At 36.7% G+C, this 13,940-nt stretch overlaps 1 pseudogene; it reads left to right on the forward strand.

Moving 5' to 3' along the window:
- The first annotated feature begins 649 nt into the window (after window positions 1-649).
- LOC128116635 (60 kDa heat shock protein, mitochondrial-like) lies at window positions 650-13,531 on the forward strand (annotated as a pseudogene).
- Window positions 13,532-13,940: the final 409 nt, after the last annotated feature.

A 13,940-nucleotide genomic window follows, 5' to 3' on the forward strand; every position in this document is an offset into this window, starting at 1 on the left:
CAGCAGGTTATCTTTTTCAGATAGGCTATTTTACTTTGCTGTATTCAAAAGTCTTAATGACTTTTTTGAGATTAGAATATAATTACGTCATTTACTCTTCCCTTTCTTCCCTCCAAACTCTCATATATATATCCCTCCACCTTGCTCTCTTTCAAATGCATGGCTTCCTTTCTGTTGTTGTTACTTATGTGTTTGCATATATTTCTAGATATATAAATATAACTTTCTCAGTTTATATGATGTTGTTTGTATGTATATGTTTTCATGGCTAACCATTTGGTATTGGACAACCAATCAGTGTACTCTTCCCAGGGGAGGACGATTTCTCCTGCTCTCAGCATTCCTTACTTGCCTATAGTTATTTTTCCTCCTTTGGAAACTTGCATAGTTGCTTCTCGCACTATGAAAGTTAGCCATCAGAGAGGAGGCTTTGCCCAATACAGCTTGAATCCTCTGGACTCTGTGCCCCAAAGGGCATGCTATCTTTAGCAATAAGGACTTACCTTCCACCTCTGAGGGGCAACCAAGGAAATAGCCTACAATATTTTAGGACTCTCTTGGACAACTCTGACTAACAACTCAAAAGAAGACTTCTTGTTGGGGTTCAAGTGGTCCATAGTTCACTCCCCAAGCACAAACCCTGACCCAGATGTCGTCCTATGACTTCATAAAACTGTAGGAATGAAATAAAGCCTACAGTGAAGATTCTTCACAGCAAAATGAGACCAAAAGGGCAGGGAAGTAAAAAAAGCAATAACTCAAATAAAGGAGTCGAAGATACTGTTTGCTCAAATTCTGCTTGTAATGCTATCTCCAATAGTTAGGAAAATCACATATGAACAGCAATGAGAATAATAATAATTTCATTCTTGAAGTAAACCCAGTCCTTGGTCTCTGTCTACCCGTACTTAGTTCTTTTTCTGGTTCCCATGATCCCCACAGCTGTGCTGGTTGTGGCAGCTTTTCATGCCTGATGTTGGAGTTATTATTATACAGTGCATAAATGTTGAGAGAAACATTGTCAGCCCAGATGGAAAAATTTCATTTAAACATTTTATGTACATTTATACAACAGCTTACATGTATTATAGGTCTTTTAGTTAAATAATTAATAGTATGTGCTTTGCTGACTAGTTCTTCAGAACCATTTATTTTGTTTTTGAAATTGTAACATAATTCATCATCTCCCCTTTCCTTTTCCTCCCTCCAAACCTTCCCATATACCTCTCCTTGCTCTCTTTCAAATTCATGGCCTCTTTCCATGAAATGTTGTTACATAGATATATGTATGACCTGCTCAGTCTGTATAATGGTACTTGTACATATGTTTCAGAGCTGGCCATTTAGTATTGGATAATCAATTGCTGTGATCTTCCCCAGGGAAACTATTTCTCCCACTCTTGGTATTCCTTAGTTGCCTGTAACTCTTTGTGTGGGATTGAGGTCTCATGAGCTTTCCTCTTCCAACATTTAGTATGTCATTGTTGTTGTTCTTATTCAGCTCATGTTGAATCAGTCTTACTGGTGAGACTCTATAGGGGTGTAGCTTCTGACATTACTAGAAGACACAATCTCACAGAAAACCGGCTGTTATATTTTTTCTGCCCATTTCCAACAATGTTCCCTGATCCTTAGGTGTAGAGTTGTTTTGTTTTTATGACACCCTGATGCAAGCTAGATTCATTTTGGAAGAGAGAGAGCCAATTGAGAAAACGCCCTCACCAGATTGGCCTGTGGGCTCACCAGATTGACCTGTGAGCCTGTGGTACATTTTCATGATTTATAATTGATGTGGGAGCACCCTGCTCACTGTGGGAGGTGCCACCTCTGGGCTTGTGGTCAGAGGTACTATACAAAAGCAGGCTGAGCAAGGCCTGAGGAACAAGCCTATAAGTAGCATTCTTCCATGACATCTGCATCAGTTCCTTCCTTCACATTCCTGTTTTGAGTTTCTGCCCTGATTTTGCTCAGTGATAATCTGAGACATGAAACTGTAAGCTAAAATAAACCCTTTCCTCTTCAAGTTGTTTTTGGTCATGGTGTTTTATCACAGCAATGTAAATCTGAACTAAGAAGGTTTCCTTATGTCTTTTTCAGACTTTCCTAACATTCTTTTTCTCTCCTCCCTCCCGTCCTTTTCTACTTACCTCCCTCCACTCTCCATAATTAGACCCCTACTTCTCCCATTCCTTCCTTCAGATAACTTGGGTACCTTATCACTTTCCTTGTTTCAGTAGACTTTTTAGACTTAGAAGACAGCTCAGTTAGTAAAGTGCTTGCCTTATAAACCTGAGTTCAAATCCAAAAGTCCACATAAAATTTCGCAATACTTTTAATGCCCATACAATCATTATTTATGGCCTATCTTTGTATTTTTATTTTCATAGCTTATAATTTTTCCTTCTTAATGTGACTTGAAGTCTACAACTTTCACCAATCTTATGAAAATGTTAGAATTTGTTTCTATTGGTTTTCTCTATTAAATTTTAGTTTCATTTGTTCATTTTAATTCGTTTAAATTTTCTTTTTATTATAATTACCTATGGTAGAAATTTTGCATGATTATATTAGATACCATTTCTTTTTTAACACATAAATTCACTCCTATGAATTTCCCACTAAGTACTGCTTTCTCTGCCACTCAGATATTTTGATGAATTTGCATTCATTTCATTTATCTCAAAGCACTTTTAAAGTTTTTCTTTAAAAACTCCTTTGATTTGTGTTTTCTTTAGAAGTATGTTCTATAACATCTAAATATTTTAGGGTGTTATGATGATACTGTAGTTAATTTCTACATTAATTTCTTTATGGCCTTACAAAATACATTGTATGGTTTCTGTTCCTTCAAATTTTTCAGTGGGGAAGAACCTGCTCTTTTTGTGTATGTATCCTTTTTAAGCTTATAGATGTATTCTATTATGATCAATATTGTATAAAGAGATTGTAGATTGAGATAAATAAAACGAAAGCAAATTCTTTAAGGTATCTGAGGAGCAGAGAAAGCAGTACGTAGAAGGACTCGTGCCTTTTGGCTTGTCAATGACTCATAAGATAATGTTGAAATATTTAACTACACAAGTGGATTTGTCTTTATACCTATTTTGTTTTCATTAAAATTTTATATGTGTGTGTGTGTGTGTGTGTGTGTGTGTGTGTGTGTGTGTGTGTGTGTCAGCGGCTTCCTTGCATGCATGTCTTCTTACCATATGCATCCCTGATACCTGCAGAGGCTAAAAGAAGGTTTAAATTTCCTGGAACTGGAGTTACAAATGGTTGTAAGCTGTCATGTGGGTGCTGGGAATTAATCCTGGGTGCTGTGGAGGACCATGTAGTGCTCTTAACTGCTAGGCCATCTCTCCAGCCCCTTCAGAACTATTTTTAACACAGGAATATTGAGTCTATACACAACTATGATTGTCATATTTTCTTGGAGAATTAATCCCTTCAGTATTATATTATAGTCCTCTATCTCTGATAATTTTCCTCTATCTAAAATTTTGCTTTTTCTGAAATAGATATGGCTGTTTTGGCATTGTTTTTATTTCTGTTAAAATGTTAGAACTTTCCCCTCAGGTTCACCTTTAATATGGTTTTAATCATTGTATTTAAGACTATTTTTTCTAGACAAGACTTCCTTTTATAACCTACCATGAAACCTTTCAGCTTTTAGATAGTATGTTTAGTTCACTAACTTTTAGCATCTTTATTGTGATAGTTATACTAATATATAGCAAGTGTCCTTTTGTTTTGTATCTTTTGTCATTTTTGGCTTTCTGTTTTGCTTTGATATTTTCTATAGTAACTGAGAAAATTTTATTTTTCTGTTTATTCTCTTAATATAGAAATTATACATTTTCAAATGTTTGTTACTGATTTCCTTAGATTTTGAAATGAATCTTTTCTTTTTTTTTTTTGAGACAGGGTTTCTCTGTGTAGCTTTGCGCCTTTCCTGGAACTCACTTGGTAGCCCAGGCTGGCCTTGAACTCACAGAGATCCGCCTGGCTCTGCCTCCCGAGTGCTGGGATTAAAGGCGTGCGCCACCACTGCCCGGCGAAATGAATCTTTTCAAACAATCAAAGTCCACCTTGAAATTCTATTATAACACTTCATGTTATACACCATAGATGGTGCAAATATCTTCTAACAGACTACTCTCTTTCTCATAACATTTCCCTCATGTTATTTTATTATCATAAGATATAACTGAATACAGTTATTATCATTTCAAGCAAACTTTTATCAGCTAGATCTATTGAGAAAACCTAATAAAATATTTTGTTTTTAATGTTTATTTATTCTACAGCACAGTTATGCTTTCTTATAAATCTGAGTTTCTGACTTACATATTTTTTTCTTTCTGAATGAGTTCTTTTAATATTTCTTGCAAAGCATGTCTATCAGTTGCAGAGCATGTTAGATTTTGCTTATCACAGAGAAACTTTCCATTCTTCATGTTGAAGCAAAATTTGGTGGCTATAGAATTCTAAGTTGGTGGGTTATTAAAAAAACATTTTGCCGGGCGGTGGTGGCGCACGCCTTTAATCCCAGCACTCGGGAGGCAGAGCCAGGCGGATCTCTGTGAGTTCGAGGCCAGCCTGGTCTCCAAAGCGAGTTCCAGGAAAGGCTCAAAGCTACACAGAGAAACCCTGTCTCGAAAAAAACCAAAAAAAAATTTTATATATTCAGCTTGATTCTCTCTCATATTTCTGCTTAAACTACAATTCATGTTCATATGTTATCCATTTTTTCTGTTATAATTCTTAAGATATTAACTATAGGTATTTTAATTACCTGTTCTAATAATTCCTAAATGTATTCCATACTAGAGGCTGATCCTAATACTCATACTATTTTATTACTTCTTGACTTTTTGTCTTTTAGTATGTATGTATTATACTGTCTCATTGAAAGTGAAGTATAATGTCTTAGTTATAAAGAACTAAATTAATTAGGTATGCATTGTGAAATTTTATATTTTTCTAGCTAGGATTCATGTGTTTAGTATATCCATGGGTGTTAGAAGCAGAAACCTCCACTGCTATCCTTAATTTTGTCTCCCTTATTCTTCTGAAATATGTAATTTTATCCTTAATATTCCTGTGTTATTACACAGGATCCTTCTGGATGTGGTGGTACAGTGTAAGGTGAGGAGAATCATTCTCTAACCCTATGATTATGCTTCAATATCTTGGTGAGTCTTTGTCAATTGACTACTTTATGAGGAGTTTTTAAAAGTTTTCCACCCCAGGTAAGGAAGAAAGTGAGGAGTTTATGCTACTTGACATTTTACTTCCATGTCTTAGAAAGCTAGAGTGGTAGGGGCTTGTCTATTCACCTTCCCAATTTGTTTGAACTCTAATAAAATACTAAGTCATTTAGATTCTGTTAAATATTTTTAATTTATTTAATTCATTTTGTTTTCAAAATAGCAAGATCATTTCTTAAAATAAAAGTTCAAAATATAGTTTATTAAAAACTCAGTAAATAAAGAATATTGTTAAAGTTCTTATTTGCCCAAGAAAATGCAATAAAAATGATATTCATTTACAGGAATCTTGATGCCATGTGTTCCCATAACTCTGTATATTGTCCTGGAAATGTTCAATATAGTCTTTGTCTACGTTTGAAGCAGAAGACTCTAGTGAACATTTTCCATATACTTAGTTGGCCATCTGCTATGCCTAGGTGACTGTGATTTTTATTCCAACCTTATTTGAGGTAGTCTATGCCCAATTATGAAAAATTTGCTTTGGCAGTTCATAGGGCTTACCATGATTGCTAACAGGCACGACTACCAAGTTCCCTAGTGAATACACAGTTGTGGCTCATTATTGAAGTATGGGACACATATGTTCCACCTTGTTTTCCAAAAGACTGAAAATCATTCTTGGTAAATCCATTATTTCCAAAAAGTTTCAAAACATAGCTCTCTCTTTTCCCAGGCTAGTTTTCCAGGATTCATCATTTGTTCCCTGTCTCTTCATCCATTTTGCCTTTTATTGCAATTTTCCTTATTATTTTTTTTCACAGAATATATTTTGATTATGTTTCCCTTCCCCCAATTCCTCCCAGATCTCCTCCACCTCCCTACCTACCCAACTTCATGTTTTGTTTGTCTCTCTAAAACAACAAACATAAAAAACAAAAATATAAAAATAAAAACAAAAACAAGACAAAAATGCCAAAACAAAATGAAACAAAAAACACACCAAAACAAAACGGACCATGGAGTTCATTTTGTTGTTGTTTTTGTTAGCCAACTACTCCACTTTTTACAAATTAGACATACTCTTCTTTTTACCTGAATAATACTTGCCTAATAATATGATGTGCCCGTGATAGATAATCTTGGTTATCTACTTGACATACCTTGTGTTGTGTGGCATTTTCATTCAAACTGAAACAGTCCCTCTGAAATGAAACATTTTTCTACAGGAGGGAGAACAAGACCCATGAGACTCAGAGGGAAAATTTTTAAAATGTTACAAGTTTAGGAGAAGAAAAACTTAGAAATTTCTTGAGGGCCTCTCCCCAGCATTATATAATGGAAGGCTGGTGGAGGAGATTCTGACTAGCCAATCTGCAAAGAGAACAGATATTCAGACTGTCAAGTAGCCTATGAGCTTTGCAGGGAACTTCAGTGTTGCAGCATTTCTGAATCTTCACCCATGTGTAGGTGGACTTTTTTATGGTGAGATAGCTGCTTTTAAGTCATCCCTGCTTCTTGTAAGTAACACCTCTCCCATACTTCTGTTAGACTCAGTAAAAATTCACTGATTCACTAAACTGTATATTACTGAAATTGTTGCTTTAGTATATCATGGGTTCCTTTTGTGAACAGACATGGGGTTGTTTGCTTTGATGTGTGTGTGTGTGTGTGTGTGTGTGTGTGTGTGTGTGTGTGTGTGTGTGTGTCTATGTGTGTGTATGTGTGTGTGTGTCTATGTGTGTGTGTGTGTGTGTGTGTGTGTGTGTGTGTGTGTGTGTGTGTGTGTGTGTGTTTTCTGTATCTAAGAAATTTTTATCACACAACACCTGACAGTGAGGAGCCTTGGTTAGGGAATTGCCCCTATTGGATTGGCCTGAGGAGGCATTTTCTTGATTGCAAATTGATGAAGGAAGGCCCAAACATCCATTGTGGTCAGTTCCATCCACAGGTAGGTGGACCTGAGATGTATAACACAGGCATCTAAACATGAGTGAGGAAGCATGACAGTAAACAGTATTTCTTCATGGTCTCTGCTTGAGTTCCTGCCTCCAGGTTCCTGCTTGAGATCTTTTTCTAGCTTCTGCTAGCTTCCTTCCCAAGTTGCTTTTGATTATGATGTTTTTCACTCAACATCAAACTAAGACAATTTCACATAGTCATTATCCATTCATCACTTGATGGACATATTGGCTGTTTCAATTTCCTGGTTATTGTAAACAGAGCAGCAAGTATGGATAAGCAAGAATCTCTGTAGTAGGATATAGAGTCCTTTGGGAACATGTCCAGGAGTGATAGAGCTATTTCTAGCTTTTTGATGAAACTTCACACTGATTTCCATAATAGCTGAACCAGTTTGCATTGAACTAACAGTTAATTTGTTTACCTTTCCTTATATCCATGCCAGCACTTGTTTTTTGTTTTGTTTGTTTTGTTGTTATTGTTGTTTTATCTTAGCCATACTGACTAGGGTAAGATGTAATCTCAAAGTAGTTTTAATTTGTTTCCCTGATGGCCAAGGATGTTGAACATAAAAATACTTTTATCAGTTTTTTGATTGTGTTCCTTTTAATGATAACTCTGTTTATATCTGTGCCTAAAACTTAATCAGGTTGCTTATTTTCTTGGTGTTCAGCTTTTTTAATTCTTTATATATCCTAGACACAAGCCTTCTGTCAAAAATGTAGTTGTAAGGATTTTTCCTATTCTCTGGGCTGCCATTTCATTCAAATGATGGTGCCCTTTGCTGTACAGAATATGCATGAATGCAGTTCTCAAACAATAAAATAATAAATTTTTTTTTATTCTGCTCTAGAGAAAGTTACATGAGTTGTTGAGAAAAAATATATTTTCAGTAGCTTTACAATGGAATTTGTTGAATCTGGTTGATCTCTAGCACAGCTAAATTTTGATGTTTCTTTTCTGAGTGTATTTCTGGATGGCCTATCTGTTGATGAAAATTACATGTTGACATGAGCCTCAAGTTTTGTATTGGGACCTATATGCCCCTTTATGAAGAATAGTGCTACTTTTATAAAATTGAATAGACCAACATTCAGTCCTGATATACTTAAAACCAATGTGTCTTTTTGGTAAATTGTCACCTTTATTTGTAAACACCTTTATTTATTCCGACTACATTTTTTAACTAAATTTGATTTGGAATTCTGCTTTTACCAGGTAAGAATATAGATAGTTTGGCTCTCTTTCTGATTCCATTGGTTTGAATATACTTTTTTTTCCATTTCCCATTCTTGATCTTTATACAACTTTGTAGATAAGGTACATTTCTTGAAGAAAAAAAAACTATGGTTTTCTTGCTAGTCGGTCACTATGTGTCCTTGGATGGGAGAATTAACACTACTGACCCTCAGGATTATTTCAAATAATCTGCTAATTTTTGTTTTCTCCAACTGTGTTTTCTTTTTCTTTTATTTATTTTGTATTTGTAGTGAAAATTAATGAGGCAATTCCACGTAGTTTATCTGTTAGTAAAAAGAGGTTTATCTTGGATAAACTTACAGCAAGCAAAGGGGTGGGTTGTGGGATCCAGGAGAGGTGAGGTACAGTCCAATGCGGTTCTCAGGAGAACTCCGACTTGGTCTGCAGACCAGCATCCAGCATTCAGGATCATGAGGTAGCCAAGAGAGAGCTAGCACGTAAGCACCTGAGGTCTTAAGAGATCCCCCTCCTGCCCACACTCCAGGCAGGGGCAGGTACCAAGCAGTTATCTGCTGCCTACTAGGGGTGGTACTTCAGGGATGAAGCACAGACAACTATCCCGACATGTATTTATTTATTTATGTATTAATCTATTTATTTATTTTATATCCTGGTCATAGTTTCCCTCCCTCCTTTCCTCTTACTCCCCACACCTCTGTTACCACCCCCAATCCACTCCTCCATTTCTGTTCAGGAAAAGACAGGCCTGCCATGGATATCAACAAAACAAGGCATATCAAGTTGCAGTAAGACTAAGCACCTCCCCATATATTAAGACTGGGCAAGGGGACTCAATATTAGGCATAGGGTCCCAAAAGCCAGGGAAAGAGTCAAAGACAACCCCTGCTCCCATAGGATTCCCACACAAAGACCAAGTTACACAATTGTAACATATAAGCAAAGTGCCTTGGTCAGTCCAATCCAAGCTCCCTGGTTGTCGGTTCAGTCTCTGTGAGTCCCTATGAACCCAGATTAGTTAATTCTGTGGATTTTCTTGTGGTATCTTTGACCCCTCTGGCTTCTACAATAATTTCTTCTCCTTTTCTGAAGGATTCTCTGAACTCCACTTAATGTTTGGCTGTGGGTCTTTGCATCTGTTTCCATCAGTTGCTGAGTGAAACCTCTCTGATGACAATTGGGCTAGACACTAATCTGGTTACAGGAGATGGCTAGTTCAGACTACTAGGGATCTAAGCTAGAGTCTTCCTTGGAGATTACTGAGAGATTCCCTTGCACCAGGTTTTTACCTGACAATGAAATGCCCCCCACTTCCAGTAGTCGTTTTTAGTAATCTCCCCCTCCTTCTCCCTCCACCACTTCAAGCTGATTGCTCATGTTCCTATCTCCACCCACCCTCAGTTCACTCATGAAATCTCTTTTATTTCCCCTTCACAATGAGATCCATGCATTCCTTCTTGAGCCTTCCTTGTTACTTAGCTTCTTCTCTGGGTCTGTGGATTGTAGCATGGTTATCTTTTACTTTATAGCTAATGTCCACTTATAAGTGAGTGTATACCATGTTTGTCTTTCTGAGTCTGGGTTACCTCATTCAGGTTGATTTTTTTTCTAGTTCCATCCATTTGGCTTCAAATTTCATGATGTCATTGTTTGTAACAACCGAGTAATACCCCATTGTGTAAATGTACCACATTTTCTTTATCCATTACTCGATTAAGAGACACCTAGATTGTTTCCATGTTCTGGCTACTACAAATAAAGCTGCTATGAACACAGTTGAGCAAGTGACTTTTGGTAAGGATTATACAGCCTTTGAGTATATTCCCAAGAGTGGTATGCTGGGTCTTATGGAAAACTGAGTCCCAGTTTTCTAGGAAACTGCCTTATTGATTTCAAATATACAGTATTCTGTCATTATTATTAGAAATTTGATAGTTATTAAATAGTGATTGAATGTTCCTTAATTCACCTTCTCTATCTAATCTTCAAATAAGGTTTGTGTTTTCTTGAGCTTTCATGATTGTGTGTTTTGTTCTTTCTCATTGGTCTGTGCATAAGTTTCCTCTAGTATCTTCTGTAATGTTGGTCTAGTGGTTGTGCATTGCCTTAGCTTATGCTTATCTTGGAAGATTATTATTTTTCATTTGATTTTTGAGTACTAAATTTTCAGGAAATAATAAACCAGGCTGGCAGTTATATTCTTTTAGTACCTAGAAACACCACTCCAAAATTTCCCAAGGTTTTATAGTTTCTGCCTGGAAATCAAAAGTTATCATGGTTTCCTTTCATAGCTGAATTGACATGTCACTCTGACAGCTATCAGCAATCTGTTTTCCTCAATCTTGGCAGTTTAAATTCTTTCTGGTTTTGTCTATTTGGCATTCTAAATGGTTTCAGTACCTTGATGTTCATAACTTTCTCAGAATTTGATTTTTTTCCAATTATTTGTCTTAATAGGTTTTCTATACTTTCAGTATAATCCATGTGCACCTCCAACTAACTACTTTGTTCTTAAGATTGATCTCTTAATGTTATGTCAAATGTCATCCTTGTTCTAGGCATAATTCACCTTTATTTTCAGATTTACTGTCAGGAGATAATTCATCAACATTATATTTAATCCTGGTAGTCTTCCTTCTGTTCCATTTACAATTCTGTTGAGGTTTGCAGCTGAATTTTTTCCTTGAATTATTAAAGTTTTAATTCTAAGAAATATTGTTTGTAATCTGAGAAGATCAAAAACAGAGACAGGTAAATTGTGAATAGAAGCCAACCTGGGTTATATAACAAACAGCATGTGAAAGAGAAAAAATAAATAAAAATGAACAAAAAATTTTAAACAAGAAAAAAAATGTCAGTCAGGCATAGTGGCACACACTGTTAATCCCAGCACTGGGTAGGCAGAAGCAGGCAGATCTTTGTGAGCTTGAAGCCAGACTGATCCACAGAGTAAGTTCCAAGACAGCCAAAGATACACAGAGAAATCCTGCCTAGAAAAACCAAAGAAGAGGAGGAAAGAGAGAGAGAGAAAGAGAGAAATTATCATCAGAATATAAGTCTGTTTTTTAAATTTTTTTTTACAATCTCTTTGTTTTGTTTATTTCTTTCTACTGCAGTACTGCAGACCTAAAATGGAAGCAGGGTAATTGTGAATTAGAGGTCAACCTGGATTATACAGCAAACACTGTATCAAAAGGAAACAAATGACCCCCCTCACTAACAGGTCATGGCCTGCCTCTCTGAGTTTACATGCCCACCACCCACCCACAACTCTCAAAATACTTCAATTACCAAACAGTGTTTTGCTATATAAGACCAGTGCCCTGGGCCCTGAATCCTCATCTCACTCCTGCCTATGCCAAAGATGTTAAATTTGACGTGGATACCTGAGCCTTAGTACTTCAAGGTGTAGACAGATGTTGTAGCTGTTAGAATGGGACCAAAGAGAAGAACAGTGATTATTGAACAGAGTTGGTGAAGCCCCAAAGTAATGAAAGATGAGGTGACTTGAAAAAAAAAAACAACAACTGCTGAGCGGTGGTGGCACACACCTTTAATCTCAGCACTTGGGAAGCAGAGGCAGGTGGATCTCTGTGAGTTCGAGGCCAGCTTGGTTTAGAGAGTGAGTTCCAGGAAAGGTGCAAAGCTACACAGAGAAACCCTGTCTCAAAAAACCAAAACCAAAACAAAACAAAACAACTGATTTAAAAGATAATATCGGAATTAGAGAATTAAACTGGTTAAAGATGTCTCCAGTAAGTAAAAGGAAGAGGCCTTTCATGGCCCCACCTCTGCTACTGTTCCATCATGTTCTATTGCCAGGGATGGCTTTGAGTAGATCAGCAAAGGTGCTAGCCTGGTGGGAATGGGAGAAGTGTGATGCTGGCTGTGGTTACTGTAATTGCTGAAATTCTAAAACAGTCTGAACCCATGACAACCCCTGAAGAAATTGCTCAGTGTGATAAGAGTTCTGTAAGTGGACACAAAGACATTGCATTTCTGATTCAGTAAAAAAGGTTGGAAGAAAGGGTATCTATCACCACAGTGAAGTATGGGAAATCCCTGATCAATGAATTATAAATGATTGAAGGAATGAAGTTTGATAAAGGATATATTTCTGCATATCTCATTAACACATCAAAAAGTCAAAAATGTGATGCCTATGTTCTGTAGAGTGAAAAGAAAAATTCTAGTGTTCAGTCCATTGTACCTACTTTCAAAATTGCCAGACCTCACTGGAAGCCCTTGGACATAATCACTGAAGCTGTTAATGGAGAGTCTAAGTTCACTGGTTTTGAACAGGCTAAAAGTTGGTCTTCAAGTTATATCAGTCAAAGCTCCAGGGCTTGGGGACAATAAAAAGCAGCAGAAAGATATGGCTGTTGCTATTGATGGTGCTGTAGTTGGAGAAGAGGGGTTCAAGCTCATGACTTAGCAAAAGTTTGAGAGATCATCATCATCAGCAAAGATAACACCATGCTTTTGAAAGGAAATTGAAGTTGAAAACATATTCAAGCAATCACTGACCAGGTATACATGACAACTAGTGAATATGAAAATGAAAAGCTGCATGAGAAACTGCCTAAACCTTCCAATGGAGCAGCTGTGCTTAAGGTTGGAGGGACAAGTGATGTTGAAGTGAAAGAGAATACAGAGTTACAAATTTCCTAATTCTACAAGAGCAGCTCTGGAAGAAGGCATTGTTCTAGGAGGGGATTGTCTACTTTGGTGAATCCCCAGCCTTGTATTCATTAAAGCCTGCCAATGAAGATCAGAAAGTAGGTACAGAAATTATTCAAAGGGCACTCAAATTTCTTGCAGTGACTATTGCCAAGAATGCAAGATCTTTGATAGCTCAGAAAATTCTGCGGAATACCTCAGAAGTTGGTTATGATGCTGCACTCAGGTATTTTGTACACATGGTGGAAGGGGAAATCATCAATCCCACAATGATTGGAAGAACTGCATTACTAGATGCTGCTGGGGCAGCCTAATTGATAAGTACAGTGGAAGCTATAGTGACAGGAAATCTTACAGAAGAGACAGTCCCTGGTACGGAAGCAATGTGTGGAGTGGGAAGGGGTATGGGGGTGGCATGTTCTGATACCAAGAATAGTGTTTTGCCCTTATCATTTAATTGAGACAGGAAGCTCATGCCAGATTCCTCACCAGTGACTTCAGAGAAGTCACCTGAAGAAAATGACTAAAGAAAAGGATGACTAGTCACTGTAACCATCAATTAGTGGTTTCAATTGACAATATACAACTGTTTACTGCTGACAATGTCCATGACTAAAAATAGTTTTGTGTTTTTGAATAAAGATATTTCTTAAATTCCTGAAAAAAAGAGAAATAAATGAAACAAAAACTAAATACAGAAAATGTAGATTATAAAACAGAAAAAAAGGAAGGAAGAAGAATGATAAGGATTAAGTGACAAAATTTTGCTTCCTAGTGTTTTTGAATTTAGAAATTTTTTTCCAGGTTCTACTGGTGTGAAACAATGAAAGATAATGGAACATCAGATGAGTCTAATATAATTTCTGTATG

The sequence above is a fragment of the Peromyscus californicus genome, unplaced genomic scaffold, assembly GCF_007827085.1.
Source record: "Peromyscus californicus insignis strain IS unplaced genomic scaffold, ASM782708v3 Scaffold_10__1_contigs__length_136768540, whole genome shotgun sequence".
Lineage (NCBI taxonomy): Eukaryota > Metazoa > Chordata > Mammalia > Rodentia > Cricetidae > Peromyscus > Peromyscus californicus.